Genomic DNA, 23,954 nt, shown 5'->3' on the forward strand with positions numbered 1-23,954 from the left:
GTACATTGGCATTCGATAAAGATTTATGTAGCAACAGTTTATATAGGCAACCTACCTTCTGTTAACAGACAGCTTGTATATACTATGATTTTAGGTAAAAAGTACAACAGGCACACTACGTATTGCACGCAGACAAGAAAATAAGCTCTTATATATACAAAGAGTGCAGAAGGCGCCATTTTGAAACCTTATATTAAAATTGGTGGAAATAGATATGCACCATATTATAGTATATAGTATAAAATGAAGAACTGCACACAATGACCCTTAGTACACAATCATGTAGTTTCATTCAAACCCATAGAGTCCTAAAAGAACTCGCAATTAAATAGGTTTAGTGAAAACGCAGACTGTTAGCCTTATTTAGAGTATTATGTTATGTTTTCGTGTTAGCTGGGTATAGCTAAAGGAACTGTAAATTATGTACAAACATTAGAGCTTATGGTGTCTTATAAAGGAGGAGTTGAAGATTGCAATAACTTGTTTAGTTGAGGATCATACATGGAGTTCCCATGGGGTATGTGCTGGTCAATGCTATAGAAGGGAATCCATAAAACCCTAAGCCTAAAGGTATCTCACATAGTACATTGGTAGGTTCTTAAACCACATAAACTATGCCAACCTAATGTAAGAGCTATGTTCCAGAATGATGTTCTGGTGGATGATCGTCTACCCGCAGATGCAAGACTTAATGTAGAAGCTAGAACCAATTTTTAGTGGTATATGTAGTCATAACAATTATGGTATATGGAGGGTGGGAGTAATATGGCATACTGAATATCGTATAGTATAGATCAGCCCTAGATATAGACAACAGATATGTAGTTAACATCATGGCAAATGGAAATGATAGTAACTTATACAACATATGTATAGCAGCAATATTAGCATATGAAAGTAATTTAGGCATGAGAACACTATAAATAGCCCAGAGAACACATATTCATTCTATTAAATTAATAGACCTCCCTTAAAATGCCATGAGATAAAGCAAGAGCAGTGTTAAGGCAATCACAGTGCTGAGATCAAGAATCTAAATTGGCATAGGTATGCTGCCTGTCTCGGACGCTGACAGAGAAGCTTGGGTTGCAATTGCCTTTTAAATGAAAAATAGGAATGCTTATAGTGTATAGACGGAATAATAAGAATGTAGTTTGCACATTTGGAAATGAAGCTAGTGTCTAATGGTTATAGCCGGCAGATACATTCCCCTTCTTTTATAAAGGTGCTATATATGGTCTATTAGTGTCTCACTGCTTTAAGATTTAATATACCACGTGGTTAGTATACATGAAGGATATACATTATCTAGAGTACATATATGGCATAGGTATTTCCAAGATTCTACTCCAAATTAATCATTTAGAGAGAGACCACATGGTGTTCCAAGTGGAAATTAGCAAAGTCATAGAAAGTTTAGGGAAACATTACTGTAGGCACAAGTATTACATATCTACATATGTCCATGCAAAATGCTGACAACTGAGTGCAATTTAAAGTATATTCGAATCACAGCTATGTAAGGAGAGGATAATAAGTTGAAAACAAAGAAAAATACAACCGCTTTGCGACTGCTGAGGGGAAAAGAAGACATTAGAGGAGACCGATATACAGGTTAGACATATATGGTAGTTAAGGGGAATTGTGTGAGAGAAACAATGCGCTAGATAAGATCTGGGCTACACATAAAAAACAGGCAATCCCTAAGCCTGAAAACAATCAAGAGTACAAAAAATGGGTATATATGTGAGCGCCAATATGTGTAAAACACAAAAGGCAATAGATCTTTTTAATATTGGCTTCTATATCAATATCTTTATTATTATCCTTTGGTTTTATTTCGGTTAGTTTTAAAAAGAGAATGGTCCACTAAGTACTGGTAATATGAATTATAAAATATAAAATAAGAAATAAGAAATATATGAAATACAGAATGTAAATAATCATTAATTTTATTGTTAAGATTTAATTAAATTATTAATTCATAGAGATAAAAGTATATAGAACAGACAATAAATATACAAAAGCAATAATACTAGTGATACACCTCCCTATTGGTACCAATCTTATAGTTAAGCTAATTAATTATACTTGTGAATAAAATATATATATAAACAGTCTAAAAGAATATATGCACTAAAAGATTCTTTTTAAAAAAGGAACCTTAAACAATTATCCTGAGTTTAAAAGTTATAACAGTTGGTATGCTTACAATCTGACTTAAGCATATATAAAAATGTCCTTTTTGTTTGAAAAAATGATCCACTCCTGTTTAAATTTAAATATGATTGAGCAGTATAATCCACAATAAGCCAGCATGTGAAAGTAAAGAAAGTATTAAAAGCTCCAGTTGTCCGTATGGGAGACTTTCAGCAAAGTGACATTTCAGTCTTATAACTCCAAAAGCTGCACTTATATTTGAAAAAAGGTTTCAAAGTTGAAACTGGTACCTTATTTAGATCCGCTTCCAATGCTCGTTAGTTTAGGGGAGACGCCAAACACAAAGTCCCGTGTCGATCCTTAGACACGCCCACAAGTGCGGGAAATGACGTCAGCGGTTTAGTTCCGGACTTCCTTGGTAGCGTCCTTAGCAACGTCTCTGTTGCTGTATCCTCAGTGTATCCTCAGTGTATCATCCGTAATGGTAACGCGTTTCAGCTCCTTGGAGCCTTTGTCAAACCATACCGGATGATACTGATGGGGTCCTTTTATATCATTAGTGCCAATACTGATTAATTGTTAATTAGGACATTTTTTATACATTTTATACATTATACATTTTGTGCTTGCTAAACAGTATCCATTGTGTTCATAATATCAGGCTTTTTATGCACAATGTAATGTTTATAATCAGTTAGCTTTCCTAAAATATTGTATTTTTTTAAAAGAACGAAAAAGAATAGAAGAGAAGAATAAATACTAAAGAAAATATAAGCTTATAAGAATAAGAGGCTTATAGATATAAGTTCTCAAAAAAAGAGCATAGTTTTGGATGAATCAATAATTTAATAATTTAATTATTTATTAATAACCACCAACTTGTTAAAAATAATAAATGTGAGATCTGATCTCAAAGGTGATACATTCTTGGTATATTATTAATAAACTATTAATAATAATTGATATATATAAAAAACATATTACCGTACATAATGGACTTATAAAAGTTGATGTCTTAATGGTGACTTTTTATAAGAGTATTTAAGACGATGTATAAATAAAGGAATTTAGGGAATCAGGATATCTAATAGATTTAAAATGTTTAATAGATTAAAACATTTAAAATACATACCCCAAACATGAAAAGGGGTCAGTATTAGAGACTTTTGAGAAATTAATTATAAATGATATAAAAAATATACCAGAAAAGAAAATCAATAAAGTAAAATACAATCTGTCAAAGAAACAAGAAAACTTAATTAAAGAACTAGAAAACAATAACGAAATAATTTTTAAAAATGCAGATAAGGGTGGCGGGATCGTAATTTTAGATAAAATACACTACATGAGAATATGTGACAACTTACTCAAAGATGAAAATACCTATAAAAAGAGTAAAATCAACCCCACTACGTTTTATACTTGGGAACTAAAATCACTATTAAATAAATATAAAACTTTAGAAGTGATAAATGAAAAAGAACATGATTACCTTTTTAAAAAAACACCAAGAATTCCTGTGTTCTATATCTTACCTAAGATACATAAGTCCCTTACGGACCCACCAGGCAGGCCAATAATATCCGGCATAGATTCTGTGACTGCCAACCTATCACAATATGTGGATAGATATCTGCAAAAATATGTAGTATCTCTTGATTCATATTTAAAAGACTCAACAGAAGTAATTAAACTTTTGGAAGATATAACATGGACAGAGGAAATGTGGTTAGTTAGTTGCGACGTAACATCACTCTATACTATAATTGAACACTCAAAAGGCTTAGAGGCGGTAAAACACTTCTTAAATAATGACTCCACAATCAAAAAAGAACAGGGAGATTTTATTTTAGATAGCATAGATTTTATTTTAAACCACAATTATTTTCAATTTGATGATTCATATTATTTACAAATTTGTGGGACTGCTATGGGGACTAGGTTCGCACCCAGTTACGCGAACCTTTTTATGGGTTTATGGGAACAACAATTTTTAGCCACCCAGGAACTGGGTGCGAGCCTAGTCCTCTTTAAAAGATACATAGATGATGTAATCATCATTTGGAGAGGGACATCAGAATCTTTAGAAAATTTCTTTATTAATATGAACAACAATAATCATAACATCAGATTTACTAAAGAAATGAGTAAGGAATATTTACATTTTTTAGACTTACAAATTTATATAGAGGAGGGAAAACTGAATACAAGAACATATTTTAAACCGGTTGACAGCAACAACTTTATACACTCAACTAGCTGTCACCACTATTTATGGAAAAATAATATACCTAAAGGCCAAATGATGAGGGTTAGAAAAAATTGCAATAAGAAGGATGACTACTTAACTCAGTCACTCATTCTGAAAGAAAAATTTATTGAAAGAGGGTACAAAGATAATGTTGTAGAAGAGATAAGACAAGATATAGAAAATATAGATAGGAGATCCCTATTAATAAAGAAACAAAAAGAACCAGATAATGTACAAACCAACACAATCAAAATACCATTTGTCACAGAATATAATGCCAATTATAAAATAACAGAGCAAATTATGAAAAAACACTGGCATATTTTGAAACAAGACAAAATACTAGGATCTCTAATTAATGAAAGACCCCATTTTGTTTATAGAAGAGCAAACAACCTGAAAAATAAGCTAGCCCCCACTATCATAAAGAAAAAACAAAACAATGATAGAGACCTAAAAGGAAACGAAATAAAAGGCTTTTTTCCCTGTTTTATCTGCAAATCCTGCAGACACTCACAGAAAAGAAAGACAGTTGTTTCCAACACAAATAAAAAGGAATTTAAAATCCACGATTGTATTAGATGTACAGATAGTAATACGGTGTATGTAATTCAATGTAAATGTGGCCAACAATACGTAGGAGAGTCGGAAAGACCCCTACGGGAAAGAATTAGAGAACACATTCTATCTATCGAAAACATGGATAAAGAAAGAAATAAAGATTTACCGGTTCCTAAACACTTTAAACAATGTAATGGAGGGAATCTAAAATGTTTCCAATATATGGGGGTAGCCAAACTGCCTAAACAAACAAGAGGAGGGGATTTACATAATAAACTTTTGCAGTTAGAAAGTAAATGGATTTTTAATCTGGATACACTACACCCTCAGGGTCTTAATTTAGAAATTGAACTAGGGAGCTTTTTTAAATAAAACATTTTTTAAATAAAACATTTTAAAAAAAAAGATTTTGTATGCAATAATCCCTAAAAAAACATTAAATTTATATAATAACAGAGTATATATCCCCTTAATATAGACTTGTTCTTTTATATGTATTTTAAATGTTTTAATCTATTAAACATTTTAAATCTATTAGATATCCTGATTCCCTAAATTCCTTTATTTATACATCGTCTTAAATACTCTTATAAAAAGTCACCATTAAGACATCAACTTTTATAAGTCCATTATGTACGGTAATATGTTTTTTATATATATCAATTATTATTAATAGTTTATTAATAATATACCAAGAATGTATCACCTTTGAGATCAGATCTCACATTTATTATTTTTAACAAGTTGGTGGTTATTAATAAATAATTAAATTATTAAATTATTGATTCATCCAAAACTATGCTCTTTTTTTGAGAACTTATATCTATAAGCCTCTTATTCTTATAAGCTTATATTTTCTTTAGTATTTATTCTTCTCTTCTATTCTTTTTCGTTCTTTTAAAAAAATACAATATTTTAGGAAAGCTAACTGATTATAAACATTACATTGTGCATAAAAAGCCTGATATTATGAACACAATGGATACTGTTTAGCAAGCACAACATGTATAATGTATAAAATGTATAAAAAATGTCCTAATTAACAATTAATCAGTATTGGCACTAATGATATAAAAGGACCCCATCAGTATCATCCGGTATGGTTTGACAAAGGCTCCAAGGAGCTGAAATGCGTTACCATTACGGATGATACACTGAGGATACACTGAGGATACAGCAACAGAGACGTTGCTAAGGACGCTACCAAGGAAGTCCGGAACTAAATCGCTGACGTCATTTCCCGCACTTGTGGGCGTGTCTAAGGATCGACACGGGACTTTGTGTTTGGCGTCTCCCCTAAACTAACGAGCATTGGAAGCGGATCTAAATAAGGTACCAGTTTCAACTTTGAAACCGTTTTTCAAATATAAGTGCAGCTTTTGGAGTTATAAGACTGAAATGTCACTTTGCTGAAAGTCTCCCATACGGACAACTGGAGCTTTTAATACTTTCTTTACTTTCACATGCTGGCTTATTGTGGATTATACTGCTCAATCATATTTAAATTTAAACAGGAGTGGATCATTTTTTCAAACAAAAAGAACATTTTTATATATGCTTAAGTCAGATTGTAAGCATACCAACTGTTATAACTTTTAAACTCAGGATAATTGTTTAAGGTTCCTTTTTTAAAAAGAATCTTTTAGTGCATATATTCTTTTAGACTGTTTATATATATATTTTATTCACAAGTATAATTAATTAGCTTAACTATAAGATTGGTACCAATAGGGAGGTGTATCACTACTATTATTGCTTTTGTATATTTATTGTCTGTTCTATATACTTTTATCTCTATGAATTAATAATTTAATTAAATCTTAACAATAAAATTAATGATTATTTACATTCTGTATTTCATATATTTCTTATTTCTTATTTTATATTTTATAATTCATATTACCAGTACTTAGTGGACCATTCTCTTTTTAAAACTAACCGAAATAAAACCAAAGGATAATAATAAAGATATTGATATAGAAGCCAATATTAAAAAGATCTATTGCCTTTTGTGTTTTACACATATTGGAGCTCACATATATACCCATTTTTTGTACTCTAGACATATATGGTAACATCGCTAAATGTGCCCTTTAGCGTGGAGTGGGGAAATATGGAAAATAATTCTCAGTGGGTAACAATGTCCGCAAATAAAACAAGTAAGTTAACTATGAGTTTATAAGAACTAATTTTCAGTCCCAGTATGTAGATGGTATCAATACTGCGGTGGGAGCCGGTAATCTAGCCTACCCCCACTTTGAGACAATAGGCCTCTATTGTAATCTGAGTCTCCAAACTTTCGTGAGTGGAACCTCCAAATCTCCAACAGGGAGAAACTTGTGTGTGGTGAAGCTGTGGTGCCCTCCATGATGGTCTCAATGCGCTCACAGTCAAATATAGCTTTACAGACTGCTGCAGCTCCTCCAATATCGCTAGGGCGTCTGCAGCACATATGGGATGATGAGTCTCCAATGTCTTTTTCCTCCGCCTTAAGACCTCTCTACGCTCATTCTGGTTCTGCTGACTCTGCTGGATCTGCGGTGCATCCAAGAGGGCTAGAGAATGGTATCGGGGCTCTACGTCACTCTCCTCGGCATGTATAGCGATTTGGTTGTCAACAGGCAGAGTTCCAGGGAGTGCATCAGCTATGGGTATGCTAATCCCAATCTGTAGAGCTGCCTTGCGTTGCGCCTGATGATAATCTAAATGAGTGCCCAGATCCATTAGTAGAGAGATAATGAGCTCTTGAGAGATTGTCAGGTAAACAAGAATATGAGACTCTTGAATTGTAATGCCTCCGGCTGGTTCGATCACACAGGTGAAGGGCAATAGCGGTCAGCAATATGAAAGCTTTAAGCCTCTGAAGTGCCTTTAACTGCAAACCTCTGCCATGGGGTCCGGTATCAATCTTGAGGTGGATATATGTATTTAGAGAGTGATCAGAAAGTTTCCGAGCAAGTTGAGTAGGATCAAATCTAAGAGTGCTGCATAGGCCTCAGCAAACGGCGTTGTTAAGTGGTAGTATCGGGGTATATTTGATCCAAACAAGGAGAGTTAAGGGTACCACCAACCTTCCCAATAACTGCTTATTATAAATATCTTTTAAAGAAGTTAGTAAATCATTTTAGTCACTGAATGACTTGATTATATCTGGAGCTCAGAATAGATGTGACTGCTTGCCTTGGCTGTTGGCTCCGCCTCCCCCATATTAATATACTTTTAACCTCTGTGATTATCTTGTATCTAAGCCTCTGCAAACTGCCCCTTTATTTCAGTTCTTTTGACAGACTTGCATTTTAGCCAATCAGTGCCTGCTCCCAGATAACTTCACGTGAACGAGCACAGTGTTATCTATATGAAACACATAAAATAACGCCCTCTAGTGGTGAAAAACTGTTAAAATGCATTCTGAAAAGAGGTGGCCTTCAAGGTCTAAGAAATTAGCATATGAACCTCCTAGGTTAAGCTTTCAACTAAGAATACCAAGAGAACAAAGCAAAATTGGTGATAAAAGTAAATTGGAAAATTGTTTAAAATTACATGCCCTATTTGAATCATTTTGGCCTAGACTGTCCCTTTAATACTATGCTTATAAAATGTATTTAGGGCCAAATTACAAGTGGAGCGTTAAATATCCCTTGCATGCAAGCGATATTAATGCTCCAGTTTATAATACCAGCGCACGATAATGTGCACTGGTATTACATGTTAATCGCAATGCAAAAGCGAGATTGCATTCACATTGCTAGGAAGCATTGCGCTCACAAGAGCCTCGTTTTGATGCTGTCAAAGCGCAGCGATGGACAGCATTTTTAAATATAAATGTATATGAAAATTATACATATATATTTATGTATTAATATGTGTATACACACATATTAACACATAAATATATATGTATATAATCATATACATATATATTTACATTGTGGTCTATGGGAACACACAGTTTCCATAGACCGCAATGTAACGTCACAACCCACTCCGACCAACTTTAAAGCCCCAAAACTGCAGAGTGCAGTTTTTTTTTATTAAAAAAAGTGCTAGATTTTTTAAAATAAAAAAACTACAATTCCCTCTATTTTGAGGACATTTGGGGCACTTTTAGAAAATTAACCAGAGATCTTACCTTTGGTTAATTTTCAGAGCGCTAATTGCTACCACAAGGTCACGGTTCCAACAACCAGCCACTTGTAATGGCTGGTTAATTATTGCACTTCCGCACTTCTTTAATTACCTTGTATATAAGCCTCTGCAGACTGCCCCCTTATTTCAGTTATTTTGCAGACTTGCATTTTAGCCAATCAGTGCTCACTCCTCGGTAAATTCACGTACATGAGCTCAATGTTATCTATATGAAACACATGAACTAACACCCTCTAGCGGCGAAGAACTGTCAAAATGCATTTAGATTAGAGGCAGCCTTCAAAGTCTAAGAAATTAGCATATGAACCTCCTAGGTTTAGCTTTCAACTAAGAATACAAAGAGAACAAAGCAAAATTGGTGATACAAGTAAATTGGAAAGTTTTTTAAAATGACATGCCCTATTTGAATCATGAAAGGTTTTTTTGGACTTGACTGTCCCTTTACGTAAGTTAGACAATATTGTATAATATATAATTGTAGCTACAGTGCATATGTCTAGTTTTTAATTTAGCATTTCCCTATTATTAATATATATATTTTTTTCTTTTCTTTTTTAATTTCTCACTATATTTCTGCCTTGACTCATTCATTTTGATAAAGGATTGAGCAAGTAATATAATAGCAATATTACCCTTTCCAGCATATCTATGGGTAATCAATCACAAGGAAGCTTTAATATCTGCATTTAAAAAAATATTATCATTACTTACATAATATATTTTGAAGTTTTTCATAACACAACAGTTCCGTAGCACAAAGAAGTAAATAAAGCATTCAGCATTAAGCCAATTATGATATTGTCTTCTATGACCGTCACACAGTGATGATGATCTGCATTGCCATTATACATGATTAAAGTGTTTAAATGGAACACCTGGGATTTTTGGCACATATTGCAGTTTGTTGTCACTTCATTACATTGCAAAAGGATTCAGTGATAATAAGTAAATATAATAGTTCATAGCTTTAACTGCAAAAAGACTACATATTCTTTTTGAGGTTCTCTCCTTTTAACATTACCAGAATTACATTGTTGTGATATTTACCTTTTTACTGCTTTTCCCAGCTCATGATCTAATATATATGGCTACCTAGGCTAGCTTGAATTTATATAAATCTAAAATCCATATAATTGTTGTGATGATCCCATATTGAAAATCCCTTCTGCACATGTGGGAATTGAGTAATTGTGTTTTCTTTTTACCTTACACACATGCATAAGCAAGATTTTTATAATCTGATCTTGAGGCTTTCTATCTATTGATGTTCTACACAGTTTACACCAAATAAAGCTAAAGAAACGTTTATCCTAGAGGATCAATTCCCTGCCCAAATTTAACATATGCTGGTGCAAATTTCTATATTGTACCATTGAGTAATATAATCATATGGTCATTTAAAAAAAAAAAATATATATATATATATATATATATATATATATATATATATATATATATATATATATATATATATAATGTTTGTTTCTTAAAAAATAATTAATGCGGTAATTTACTTCAAATTTTCACAGTTTGTTTGCCTATGTGAACCATAAGGTTGCAGCCAATTACATAAGTCAGTCAATAATTCATACTTTAGAAATTCCCTGTTTAATCACCTTTTTTGCCATGATATCATCTGCATCACTCAATAGGAAAGTGATCAAACTTCTCAGCTAGGGAACCTGTTCTCGCAGCAAAAGCCTGCATTTATTATTGAATAGCCACTGCTTGTGCCTCACTACTTCCTTTTCTTGGATGACCTGTTAATCACCCTGGACAAGCAAGTTTCAGTTAATTTATCTCCCCTCCCCTGAGATGGCAGCAACGTCTTATCGCTTCTTAACTTGCATGAGTGAGCATGCATCACAATGGCACCAGAGTACCCTTTGCTGCTCGATAAATGAAGCCCAGTGTGTTGTCTTTATTAGGGTTGTTCCTTTACTGCTGATTGCAACAAAAATCTTATCACTAGCAATCTTAAAGGGCCTCCAGTGGTGCAACTCCTCTCCCCCCATTAATCTAATAAAAAAAAATGACCTCACATTTAAAAGGGACAATGTTCCTATTTCAAATAAGAGGGTCACTATTCTCCCAAGGTGATTTTTAATGGTGATTATATGCCATACTGGAAGCCATAACTTTTGTATGGATTAAGAGAGACTGTTATGTAGCTCCTATTGCCTTTACTCAAAGAGAAATAACACTTATAGAATTTTATTCTTTTAAATGCAACCCCAAAGTTGGAACAGTATAAAAAAAGGGAAAAAAATAACAAAAAGAGTTATTTGAAAATTCAATTCACCCTGTACTATATTGAAAACACATTAACACATTGGGCGCCATGTACTAAGGCGTCAATTTTTTCGCACAGACCGTATCGAAATAACCCGCCGGCATTCACACCATGCGGATGGCACTTCGTTACATGAATGTACTAAAAACCAAGCCGTAAAATTTTGCGTCTATTGTGTGTCGAAGACAATCGGATTATTGATAACTTTGAAGCTTCGTTCGGCGCGAAAGAGCAAAGTTAAGAAGCAGTCTGCGACCTGATTGGTTTAGTTCTTTACCCACGTGACGATCTAGGTGTCATAATCGCTAGACAAGCGGCAACGTCTGGCTGCTGACATGTATAAGAATGTGCATTTTCCCAGAAATCTTAGAATATTGTTTATTTACTTTTCGGTATTCACTTTGACAAGACAGCTTGGAATGAACCGGTGGCAAAAAAGTGTAAGGCTGCCAACAGTTTTAATAGTCCGGGTATGGCTTGTGAACGCGCTGTCATTGGTTCAAGGTATTCTGCTATTTCATTGTAAAGTTCCATAATAGCTTCTCTGTCCAAATGGAATCTCTGGATAATCTCTCAATCAGAAATGCTTTCCAAACCCATACGTGGAAGGAAAACTCTAGGGACTCTAATTCTTCTACCTCTCCTTCTTTGCAAGTTGTCAACCGGTGCCTGTATAGCCCTTCTTCCTCGTAATTGAATTAATCGGAAAAGAAACATGTGTAAAAGTGTCTCCATCTTCATTCAGTGATACAAAAACCAATAATGCTACAATAGTAGTCTAGTCCTTTCACTTAAGTACTTCTACCTGGCGTCAGGTTGATACCCCCTATAGTTTTCTATTGTATTCGCTACCTAAATGGTCGTGAAGCAAATCACGCGAAGTTACAGTGAAAGTTGGAGCGGGCGGATTAGTTGTAACATTCATAATTTCCGATTACAGCGAATTTACGTGCGATCGAACATGTAGTAAGTGGAAAAAGGCTTCAGAACGATGAGTTGAGTAAAATTACGATCGCTGATGAAAATAGTGGTTTTTCGAGCAGATCGCAGATTGGTACATACGAGAAGCAGATCGTGAGCGAATTTTGATGCGGAAATACAGACGGACGGTCACTTCGAAGCTTAGTACATGGCGCCCATTATTTCATGTTTTACTTTGCAAATTAAATGTATTTCTTAAAATATACATTTATTTCTAATCTGATTACTGCAACGCACTCCAAAAAAGACCACAAAACATGATTCCACTGTGCTACTGTCCATCTCAGATGAGACTGAGCCCAGAGAAGTTGGCGGTGCTTCTGGACAGTGTTGATGTATGGCTTCTGCTTTGCATAGTAAAGCCTTAACTTGCATCTGTGGATGCAGCGGTGAATGGTGTTGACTGATAAAGGTTTACCAAAGTATTCCTGATCCCCTGTCATGATATACATTACAAAAAGACAAGGGGATTGGGACAAGCGCTTCAAAGGCAGAGCAAACCTATAAACAATAATTATATACATGGGGCAAAAAAGGTAGTTAATAAAAGAAAAAAATTATATAATAATAATAGTAAACCAGGATGGAATGATGTGTAAGATTTAATGATCTGATTGATAATATAATGTAATATTCACAAGTGTAATTATAAATAAAATATCACTAAAACAAATAAAACAAGATGATAAATATACTTGATAATAAGAGATGCTCTAAATATGCAATTAATCACTATCTGAGTAATAGATCAGAGGATGTTAACACTATAATATTGGAGCATAAAAACATATAAACAGTAAAAATGTCCGTATAGCTCCAATTGGAGAACCCAATAATAGTGGTAATATTTCAGCTACAGATATCAATAAGTTACATTATCTTCTGCTGTGCACAGACTCCAATGGAGGTTGATCCAAAAGGGAAAAGGAGAGATGCTCACAATCCGTGAAAGAGCGCATTACTGCAGAGTGTTCCATTAGGAGTGACGTCAGGTCATGTGACTCAGTTACGTGATCCAATGAATCCCAAAGTGATACTATGTTTAAAACAAAGTCTTTCTCGAATAGAGTTAAATAGAGTTAAATGCAGAGGTTCTTGCAGCTTTTTAGTAGCTATAAAACAAGTGATGTAAGAACCACAACCAGTTTTACATGTTATAACCACTGTACAGAGATATACGATCAGGAATTATTCATATGGTTTGTTCATGGAGATTTAAAACAAACAGTGAACCTGAATCGTCTAACACAGAGAGGGTAAAATACTATACACATATAGACAGGAATTATTCATATGTCTAAACTCTGAAGGTGTTAAAGAGTTAGAGATTAACCTGTATGATGTGTAGGAGAGTGGCGCTCACACTAGATTAAAATAACAGAAAGTAGTAAGCAAATTCTACGCATTATCAAGATGCTTACTACATGTGACCTAAGCCTTTTTATAGGGAGTAACCTCAAAGGAAAAGGTAAATGATTGGAGAATATTATTTACCCAATGGGGTATTAGGGGCGTATCTCATTCCTCACTATGAACTGTTTAGTGTGTTTACTTTAATAAATGTTTCAAGGAATATATTAGATAGCCAAAGCCAATAGTTAACTTGGCGTAACACAAAATATGGACTATATAATATATAAAATGTGAGGTAGACAAATGATATAAGTTGTCTGAATATCATAACCTATACATGAAGTACAATCATCAAACATGCAATATTAAGTAAACAGAGAAATCTGGATTAGTTCTCTAAAATTACGAATATAGTAATATTCATTGTTCAGTATCATTATATACACCGATCCTTGGGTTCACTTAGATACATTTATTATATAGATATAGACATAGTGAGCGGAACTAGTGTTTAAATAGTTTTTATAAAACAGTACTAGAAAGTAAATAATTGTGTAGTGAAATGTATTATAATAATCCATATATATATATGGCCATGGGTACAAGGATAACAATACAGTGGAGAAATAATACGATAAGACACAACATTTTACAGACAAATACAGGGGGAATTGAGGGCCCTGTTCCCGTGTGAACTTACAATCTAGATGGGTCAGAGGATTGGAAACAGGAGGTGGGGACTGCAGAGGTGAGAATGATATTAGTGAGGAGATAGAGGGCAACTGTTAGTTAATTGAAGTTAGTTTGTTAATAAGTCGGGTGATAAGCTTCCCTGAACAAAAAGGTCTTTAGGGAACGTTTAAAGGAGGAGAGGTTAGGGGCAAGTCTGACATCTCGAGGAAGTGCATTCCAGAGGGTTGGTGCCACACGAGAGAGGTCCTGTAGTCTAGAATGAGAGGAGGTGATGTTAGAGGTCGCAAGAAGCAGGTTGCTGTTGGATCTTAGGGGACGGGCAGGAGTATATTTACATAATATATATAGGTATGTGGTGATAACGATATAGGAGTAATGTAGAAAAAAGTGGTATATAAAACCATCTAAGTAATAAAATGGAAACTAATAATGCAAAATAGGATGCAATAATATGTTCCTTAACAGTGTGTAGTGAAATAGATACAATTATGATAATATGGGTGAAGATTCTTAACTAGCAAAATTGCCTAGTTAGATACATATGTTTATAGAAAATAGACACGTGTAGTATTAGTATTAGATTATAACAAAAGTGTTAGAACTAATATCTAGATAAGTGTATTTAAGTCAAATGAACTATTGAGTCCATGAGGGTATAGTGTTCTAAAGTTGAAAATAAGTTCAGCTTCCCTTTTTAGAAGATTTTTGTTCAATGTTACTTTGCCTGATATTGGGTTGAATCTTAAGAATACCTAAAAATTGGAAACACCTTATGTCTCCTTGGTGAATCTCAGTGAAGTGTTGATAAAGTACTATTTTATTTGTTTTATGTTCTATGTTCCAAATATGTTCCCTAATTCTGTCTCTTAGTAAACTACTAGTTTGTCCAATTTATATTAAATTACATGAATATTTAATGAAATAAATGATATAAATGATATTAGAATAGGTTAAGGAAATGTGTTGAATCTTTTAGATATGCTGGTAGTAGGTTGGTTACATAATTTTGGAGATAGTGGTCAACGTATTGGGATAAATTAGATGATATCGAATCTATTCCAGAAATAATTGGACGACCTGGGGGAAAAGTAAGATGTTTGTGAATTTTGGGTAAAAAATAAAAAGTGGGTGTTTTAGGGTGATTCTCCTGTAAAAAAAAAGTATATTCAGAATCTGTGAGAACCCCTGATAGTTTAGCTTGATCTAAAAGTTGATAAAGTTTCTTTTTTTGGTCATTAATTGGATTATGTTTAAGTTGAGTATAAGTGGTTATATTGAGTAGTAATCTATATGACTCTTCTAGATAGTATTCAATATTCATGATAACAATTCCGACCCCTTTGCCGGCAGGTTTAATTATAATATCTTTGTTATCTTGTAAGAATTTAAGTACTATGCGTTCCTTAGGTTTTAAATTAACTTTAACTTTGTTAGTTAAATCTAATTTTTCTAAGTCATCTTTGACTTTGGATTCAAAAGTTTTTAGGAATTCTCCCTTTTCATGGGTGGGGTAAAAGGTAGATTTTGCTTTAAAATTAGAGTGTGTAAAATTGCTGGGTTTGACTGTTGTTCTTGTGAGGGGTGTTTTAAGGAAGTATCTTTTCAAGGTCAATTTTCGGACGAACTGATTGACATTTATTAATGTTTCAAATTTATTAAGTTTACATGTTGGTGCAAATGTTAAACCTTTTTTTAAAAACTGATTCTTCATTTTCACTAAGGCCTAGATTTGGAGTTCGGCGGTAGCCGTCAAAACCAGCGTTAGAGGCTCCTAACGCTGGTTTTGGCCGCCCGCTGGTATTTGGAGTCAGTGATTAAAGGGTCTAACGCTCACTTTTCAGCCGCGACTTTTCCATACCGCAGATCCCCCTACGCCATTTGCGTAGCCTATCTTTTCAATGGGATCTTTCTAACGCTGGTATTTAGAGTCGTTTCTGAAGTGAGCGTTAGAGCTCTAACGACAAAATTCCAGCCGCCTGAAAATAGCAGGAGTTAAGAGCTTTCTGGCTAACGCCGGTTTATAAAGCTCTTAACTACTGTACCCTAAAGTACACTAACACCCATAAACTACCTATGTACCCCTAAACCGAGGCCCCCCCACATCGCCGACACTCGATTAAAATTTTTAACCCCTAATCTGCCGACCGCCACCTACGTTATATTTATGTACCCCTAATCTGCTGCCCCTAACCCCGCCGACCCCTATATTATATTTATTAACCCCTAATCTGCCCCCCACAACGTCGCCGACACCTGCCTACACTTATTAACTCCTAATCTGCCGAGCGGACCTGAGCGCTACTATAATAAAGTTATTAACCCCTAACCCGCCTCACTAACCCTATCATAAATAGTATTAACCCCTAATCTGCCCTCCCTAACATCGCCGACACCTAACTTCAATTATTAACCCCTAATCTGCCGACCGGAGCTCACCGCTATTCTAATAAATGGATTAACCCCTAAAGCTAAGTCTAACCCTAACACTAACACCCCCCTAAGTTAAATATAATTTACATCTAACAAAATAAATTAACTCTTATTAAATAACTTATTCCTATTTAAAGCTAAATACTTACCTGTAAAATAAATCCTAATATAGCTACAATATAAATTATAATTATATTATAGCTATTTTAGGATTAATATTTATTTTACAGGCAACTTTGTAATTATTTTAACCAGGTACAATAGCTATTAAATAGTTAATAACTATTTAATAGTTACCTAGTTAAAATAATAACAAATTTACCTGTAAAATAAATCCTAACCTAAGTTATAATTAAACCTAACACTACCCTATCAATAAAATAATTAAATAAACTACCTACAATTACCTACAATTAACCTAACACTACACTATCAATAAATTAATTAAACACAATTCCTACAAATAAATACAATTAAATAAACTAGCTAAAGTACAAAAAATAAAAAAGAACTAAGTTACAGAAAATAAAAAAATATTTACAAACATAAGAAAAATATTACAACAATTTTAAACTAATTACACCTACTCTAAGCCCCCTAATAAAATAACAAAGCCCCCCAAAATAAAAAATTCCCTACCCTATTCTAAATTAAAAAAATTACAAGCTCTTTTACCTTACAAGCCCTGAACAGGGCCCTTTGCGGGGCATGCCCCAAGAATTTCAGCTCTTTTGCCTGTAAAAAGAGAAAATACAATACCCCCCCCCCAACATTACAACCCACCACCCACATACCCCTAATCTAACCCAAACCCCCCTTAAATAAACCTAACACTAATCCCCTGAAGATCTTCCTACCTTGTCTTCACCATCCAGGTATCACCGATCCGTCCTGGCTCCAAGATCTTCATCCAACCCAAGCGGGGGTTGGCGATCCATAATCCGGTCCAGAAGAGGCTCCAAAGTCTTCCTCCTATCCGGCAAGAAGAGGACATCCGGACCGGCAAACATCTTCTCCAAGCGGCATCTTCGATCTTCTTCCATCCGGAGCGAAGCGGCAGGATCCTGAAGACCTCCAGCGCGGAACATCCATCCGGACCGACGACTGAACGATGAATGACTGTTCCTTTAAGGGACGTCATCCAAGATGGCGTCCCTCGAATTCCGATTGGCTGATAGGATTCTATCAGCCAATCGGAATTAAGGTAGGAATTTTCTGATTGGCTGATGGAATCAGCCAATCAGAATCTAGTTCAATCCGATTGGCCGATCCAATCAGCCAATCAGATTGAGCTTGCATTCTATTGGCTGATCGGAACAGCCAATAGAATGCGAGCTCAATCTGATTGGCTGATTGGATCAGCCAATCGGATTGAACTTGATTCTGATTGGCTGATTCCATCAGCCAATCAGAAAATTCCTACCTTAATTCCGATTGGCTGATAGAATCCTATCAGCCAATCGGAATTCGAGGGACGCCATCTTGGATGACGTCCCTTAAAGGAACAGTCATTCGTCGTTCAGTCGTCGGTCCGGATGGATGTTCCGCGCTGGAGGTCTTCAGGATCCTGCCGCTTCGCTCCGGATGGAAGAAGATCGAAGATGCCGCTTGGAGAAGATGTTTGCCGGTCCGGATGTTCTCTTCTTGCCGGATAGGAGGAAGACTTTGGAGCCTCTTCTGGACCGGATTATGGATCGCCAACCCCCGCTTGGGTTGGATGAAGATCTTGGAGCCAGGACGGATCGGTGATACCTGGATGGTGAAGACAAGGTAGGAAGATCTTCAGGGGATTAGTGTTAGGTTTATTTAAGGGGGGTTTGGGTTAGATTAGGGGTATGTGGGTGGTGGGTTGTAATGTTGGGGGGGGGGTATTGTATGTTTTTTTTTACAGGCAAAAGAGCTGAAATTCTTGGGGCATGCCCCGCAAAGGGCCCTGTTCAGGGCTGGTAAGGTAAAAGAGCTTGTAACTTTTTTAATTTAGAATAGGGTAGGGAATTTTTTATTTTGGGGGGCTTTGTTATTTTATTAGGGGGCTTAGAGTAGGTGTAATTAGTTTAAAATTGTTGTAATATTTTTCTTATGTTTGTAAATATTTTTTTATTTTCTGTAACTTAGTTCTTTTTTATTTTTTGTACTTTAGCTAGTTTATTTAATTGTATTTATTTGTAGGAATTGTGTTTAATTAATTTATTGATAGTGTAGTGTTAGGTTAATTGTAGGTAATTGTAGGTAGTTTATTTAATTATTTTATTGATAGGGTAGTGTTAGGTTTAATTATAACTTAGGTTAGGATTTATTTTACAGGTAAATTTGTTATTATTTTAACTAGGTAACTATTAAATAGTTCTTAACTATTTAATAGCTATTGTACCTGGTTAAAATAATTACAAAGTTGCCTGTAAAATAAATATTAATCCTAAAATAGCTATAATATAATTATAATTTATATTGTAGCTATATTAGGATTTATTTTACAGGTAAGTATTTAGCTTTAAATAGGAATAAGTTATTTAATAAGAGTTAATTTATTTCGTTAGATAAATATTATATTTAACTTAGGGGGGTGTTAGTGTTAGGGTTAGACTTAGCTTTAGGGGTTAATCCATTTATTAGAATAGCGGTGAGCTCCGATCGGAAGATTAGGGGTTAATAATTGAAGTTAGGTGTCGGCGATGTTAGGGAGGGCAGATTAGGGGTTAATACTATTTATGATAGGGTTAGTGAGGCGGATTAGGGGTTAATAACTTTATTATAGTAGCGCTCAGGTCCGCTCGGCAGATTAGGGGTTAATAAGTGTAGGCAGGTGTCGGCGACGTTGTGGGGGGCAGGTTAGGGGTTAATAAATATAATATAGGGGTCGGCGGTGTTAGGGGTAGCAGATTAGGGGTACATAGGGATAACGTAGGTTGCGGCGGTTTACGGAGCGGCAGATTAGGGGTTAAAAAAAATATGCAGGGGTCAGCGATAGCGGGGGCGGCAGATTAGGGGTTAATAAGTGTAAGGTTAGGGGTGTTTAGACTCGGGGTACATGTTAGAGTGTTAGGTGCAGACGTAGGAAGTGTTTCCCCATAGGAAACAATGGGGCTGCGTTAGGAGCTGAACGCTGCTTTTTTGCAGGTGTTAGGTTTTTTTACAGCTCAAACAGCCCCATTGTTTCCTATGGGAGAATCGTGCACGAGCACGTTTTTGAGGCCGGCCGCGTCCGTAAGCAACTCTGGTATCGAGAGTTGCATTTGCGGTAAAAATGCTCTACGCTCCTTTTTTGGAGCCTAACGCAGCATTTGTTTGAACTCTCGATACCAGAGTTAATTTTATGGTGCGGCCAGAAAAAAGCCCGCGGAGCGTTAACAGCCCTTTTACCGCCAAACTCCAAATCTAGGCCTAAGTTTATAATTACTTAAATTGAATATCCCTGTATTATGATTAGTTTTCTGTTTTGGTTATTTTAACCTTTTTGGGGGATTTTCTCCCTCTTCTACCTCTCTTTCTCTTTTTCCTTTTGGTGTACCCCACATTGAATTTTGTGTATCCTGCTTGTTGAGAAGTTAGTTCTAAAAAAGGCATTTGGGTATTTGAAGATAGTGAATTATTATTCTGGTGAGGGTTATTAATTAATGGCTGATATTCACGTTCTTACCATTTATGTGTATTATGTTGATTAAATGTTCTATAGTCATGATCATTAGTGGGATTTTGAGAAGAATTAGTATATCTACTATGATGACTTAGATAATGAGGTTCTTTGTTGTTAAATCTTCTATTATGATAATTATTTGTGTTTGGGTCATAATAATTATTTGTGATATCTGAACTATTAGGTTTTTGCTTGGGGTTAATGAGTGTGGTATTTGACTCATTGTTAGGTATATTCTGCAAAATAATATTCTTCTCTACTTTATGTTTGCTAAAAATAGACCTTTTTTGCCCCACGTATATAATTATTGTTTATAGGTTTTCTCTGCCTTTGGAGCACTTCTTCTCAAAATCCCACTAATGATCATGACTATAGAACATGTAATCAACATAGTACACATAAATGGCAAGAACGTCATAATAGAAATAATGACCAAAGAGATGCACAATATTATAGTCATAATACAAATAATTATAGACAGGATACATATACTAGATTCCATCATGATAGATATAATGGTTCTAATCATGTTAGGTCTCAATTTAAGAGACATCATTTCAAAGAAAGAGCAAACACCAATGATTGGAGAATACCTCTCACAAATAAATATGAGCCATTAATTAGTAACCCTCACCAGACTAATAATTCACTATCTTCAAATACCCAAATGCCTTTTTTAGAACTAACTTCTCAACAAGCAGGATACTAAAAAAACACAATAAGAACACAAAATTCAATGTGGGGTACACCAAAAGGAAAAAGAGAAAGAGAGGTAGAAGAGGGAGAAAATCCCCAGAAAAGGTTAAAATAACCAAAACAGAAAACTAATCATAATACAGGAATATTCAATTTAAGTAATTATAAACTAAGTGAAAATGAGGAATCAGTTTTAAAGAAAGGTTTAACATTTGCACCAACATTTAAACTTAATAAATTTGAAACATTAATAAATGTCAATCAGTTCGTCCGAAAATTGACCTTGAAAAGATACTTCCTTAAAACACCCCTCACAAGAACAACAGTCAAACCCAGCAATTTTACACACTCTAATTTTAAAGCAAAATCTACCTTTTACCCCACCCATGAAAAGGGAGAATTCCTAAAAACTTTTGAATCCAAAGTCAAAGATGACTTAGAAAAATTAAATTTAACTAACAAAGTTAAAGATAATTTAAAACCTAAGGAACGCATAGTACTTAAATCCTTACAAGATAACAAAGATATTATAATTAAACCTGCGGAATAAAGGGGGCGGAATTGTTATCATAAATACTGAATACTATCTAGAAGAGTCATTTAGATTACTACTCGATAAAACCACTTATACTCAACTTAAACATAATCCAATTAATGACCAAAAAAAGAAACCTAATAAACTTTTAGATCAAGCTAACCTATCAGGGGTTCTCACAGATTCTGAATATACTTTTTTACAGGAGAATCACCCTAAAACACCCACTTTTTATTATAAAAAACCCAAAATTGACAAACATCTTACTTTTCCCCCAGGTCGTCCAATTATTTCTGGAATAGATTCGATATCATCTAATTTATCCCAATACGTTAACCACTATCTCCAAAATTATGTAACTAACCTACCAGCATATCTAAAAGATTCAAAACATTTCCTTAACCTATTAAATCAAATAGAATGGAGAGATAACTACACTATGGTTACCTGTGATGTAAATTTGTTGTCCACGAATATTTACCATGTACTCGGTTTAAAAGCCATTTTCCACTTTTTAGATAAAGATCTTACTTTGATGGAAGAACAAAATAGATTTTTAATTAACAGCATAGAATTCATTCGGAAAAATAATAGTTTCATATTCAATAATGAATTTTTTCTCCAGATCAGGGGGACAGCTATGGGCACAAGGTTCGCTCCCAGCTATGCTAATCTTTTTATAGGCTATTTCGCAGAAAATTGTATGGCCAGGGAACAGTGGGGAGCGAAACTTGTGCTCTATCAAAGATATATTGATGATATCTTCCTGATCTGCAGAGGAGACCAAGAAATTTTAGAATTATTCCTGGAGGATTTAAATTCTAACAATTTTTAGGTCTAAGTTTCACACATGAATGTATCACTAAACTAATACACTTCTTAGACATTGAGATTGAGATTATTAATAATACAATAAAAACAAAAACCTATATTAAACCCATTGACTCTAACAATTTTATACATTATAAGAGCTGTCACCTTAATAGGTGGAAGGCTAATATTCCCAAAAGCCAATTCTTAAGAGTAAGAAAAAACTGTACAGACATAGAGTCCTATGATATACAGTCAGCGACACTATTAAACAGGTTTATAGAGAAAGGATATAATCAGAAAAAAGTACAAGATACTATGAATTCTGTTAGAAAAATAGAAAGATCCAGTCTGCTTCATAACAATAAGCCTAGTAATAAGAACAAAAGAAGAAATAAAGATTGCTTCGAAGCCAGTACTATAAATCTTGAAAAGCCCATATCTGTACCTTTCATTACTGATTATAACTCACAACATGGAGAAATTAGAACCATTCTTAATAAACATTAGCATTATATTCAACAAGACCCAATATTAGGAGATAAAGTAAAGAAACAACCAGATGTCATTTTCAAAAAGGAAACAAATCTTAAAAGCTACTTGTCACCAAGTGAATTAAATAATCCTATAGGTAATTTGATTGACATAGATTTAAAAAAAGAAACATTATCTTTTTTTTCCCATGTCAAACATGTAAATCTTGTAAATCAAGTAGTAAAACTAAAAAAAAAATAGTTTCCACTAACGAACAATACACCTTTTTAATTAGGGAATGGGATATTATCAAATGCAATGATTCTAATATCATTTATTGCATTAAATGTTCATGTAATTTAATATATTTTGGACAAACTAGTAGTTTACTAAGAGACAGAATTAGGGAACATATTTGGAACATAGAACATAAAATAAATAAAACAGTATTTATCAACACTTCACTGAGATTCACCAAGGAGATATAAGGTGTTTCTCAAATATATTCCTTGAAACATTTACTAAAGTAAACACACTAAACAGTTCATAGTGAGGAAAGAGATACGCCCATAACACCCCATTGGCTAAATAATATTCTCCAATCATTTACCTTTTCCTTTAAGGTTACTCCATATAAAAAGGCTTAGGTCACTTGTAGTAAGCATCTTGATAAAGGCAGTTTGGTCTGCCAAAACGCATAGAATTTGCTTACTACTTTCTGTTATTTTAATCTAGTGTGGGCTCCACTCTCCTACACATCATACAGGTTCATCTCAAACTCTTTAATACCTTCAGAGTTTAGACATATGAATAATTCCTGTCTATATGTGTATAGTATTTTACCCTTTCTGTGTTAGACGATTCAGGTTCATCGTTTGTTTTAAATCTCCATGAACAAACCATATGAATAATTCCTGATCGTATCTCTCTGTACAGT

The 23,954-nt window shown here is 34.3% G+C and overlaps 1 protein-coding gene across 1 annotated transcript in view; it reads left to right on the top strand.

The window, feature by feature from the left end:
• Window positions 1-23,954, top strand: part of LOC128664462 (follistatin-related protein 4-like) — a 1,075,469-nt gene that overhangs the window by 212,040 nt on the left and 839,475 nt on the right. The gene's annotated exons all lie outside the window — the stretch shown is intronic.

Source organism: Bombina bombina, chromosome 6 (assembly GCF_027579735.1).
Source record: "Bombina bombina isolate aBomBom1 chromosome 6, aBomBom1.pri, whole genome shotgun sequence".
NCBI classification, from domain to species: Eukaryota; Metazoa; Chordata; class Amphibia; order Anura; family Bombinatoridae; genus Bombina; species Bombina bombina.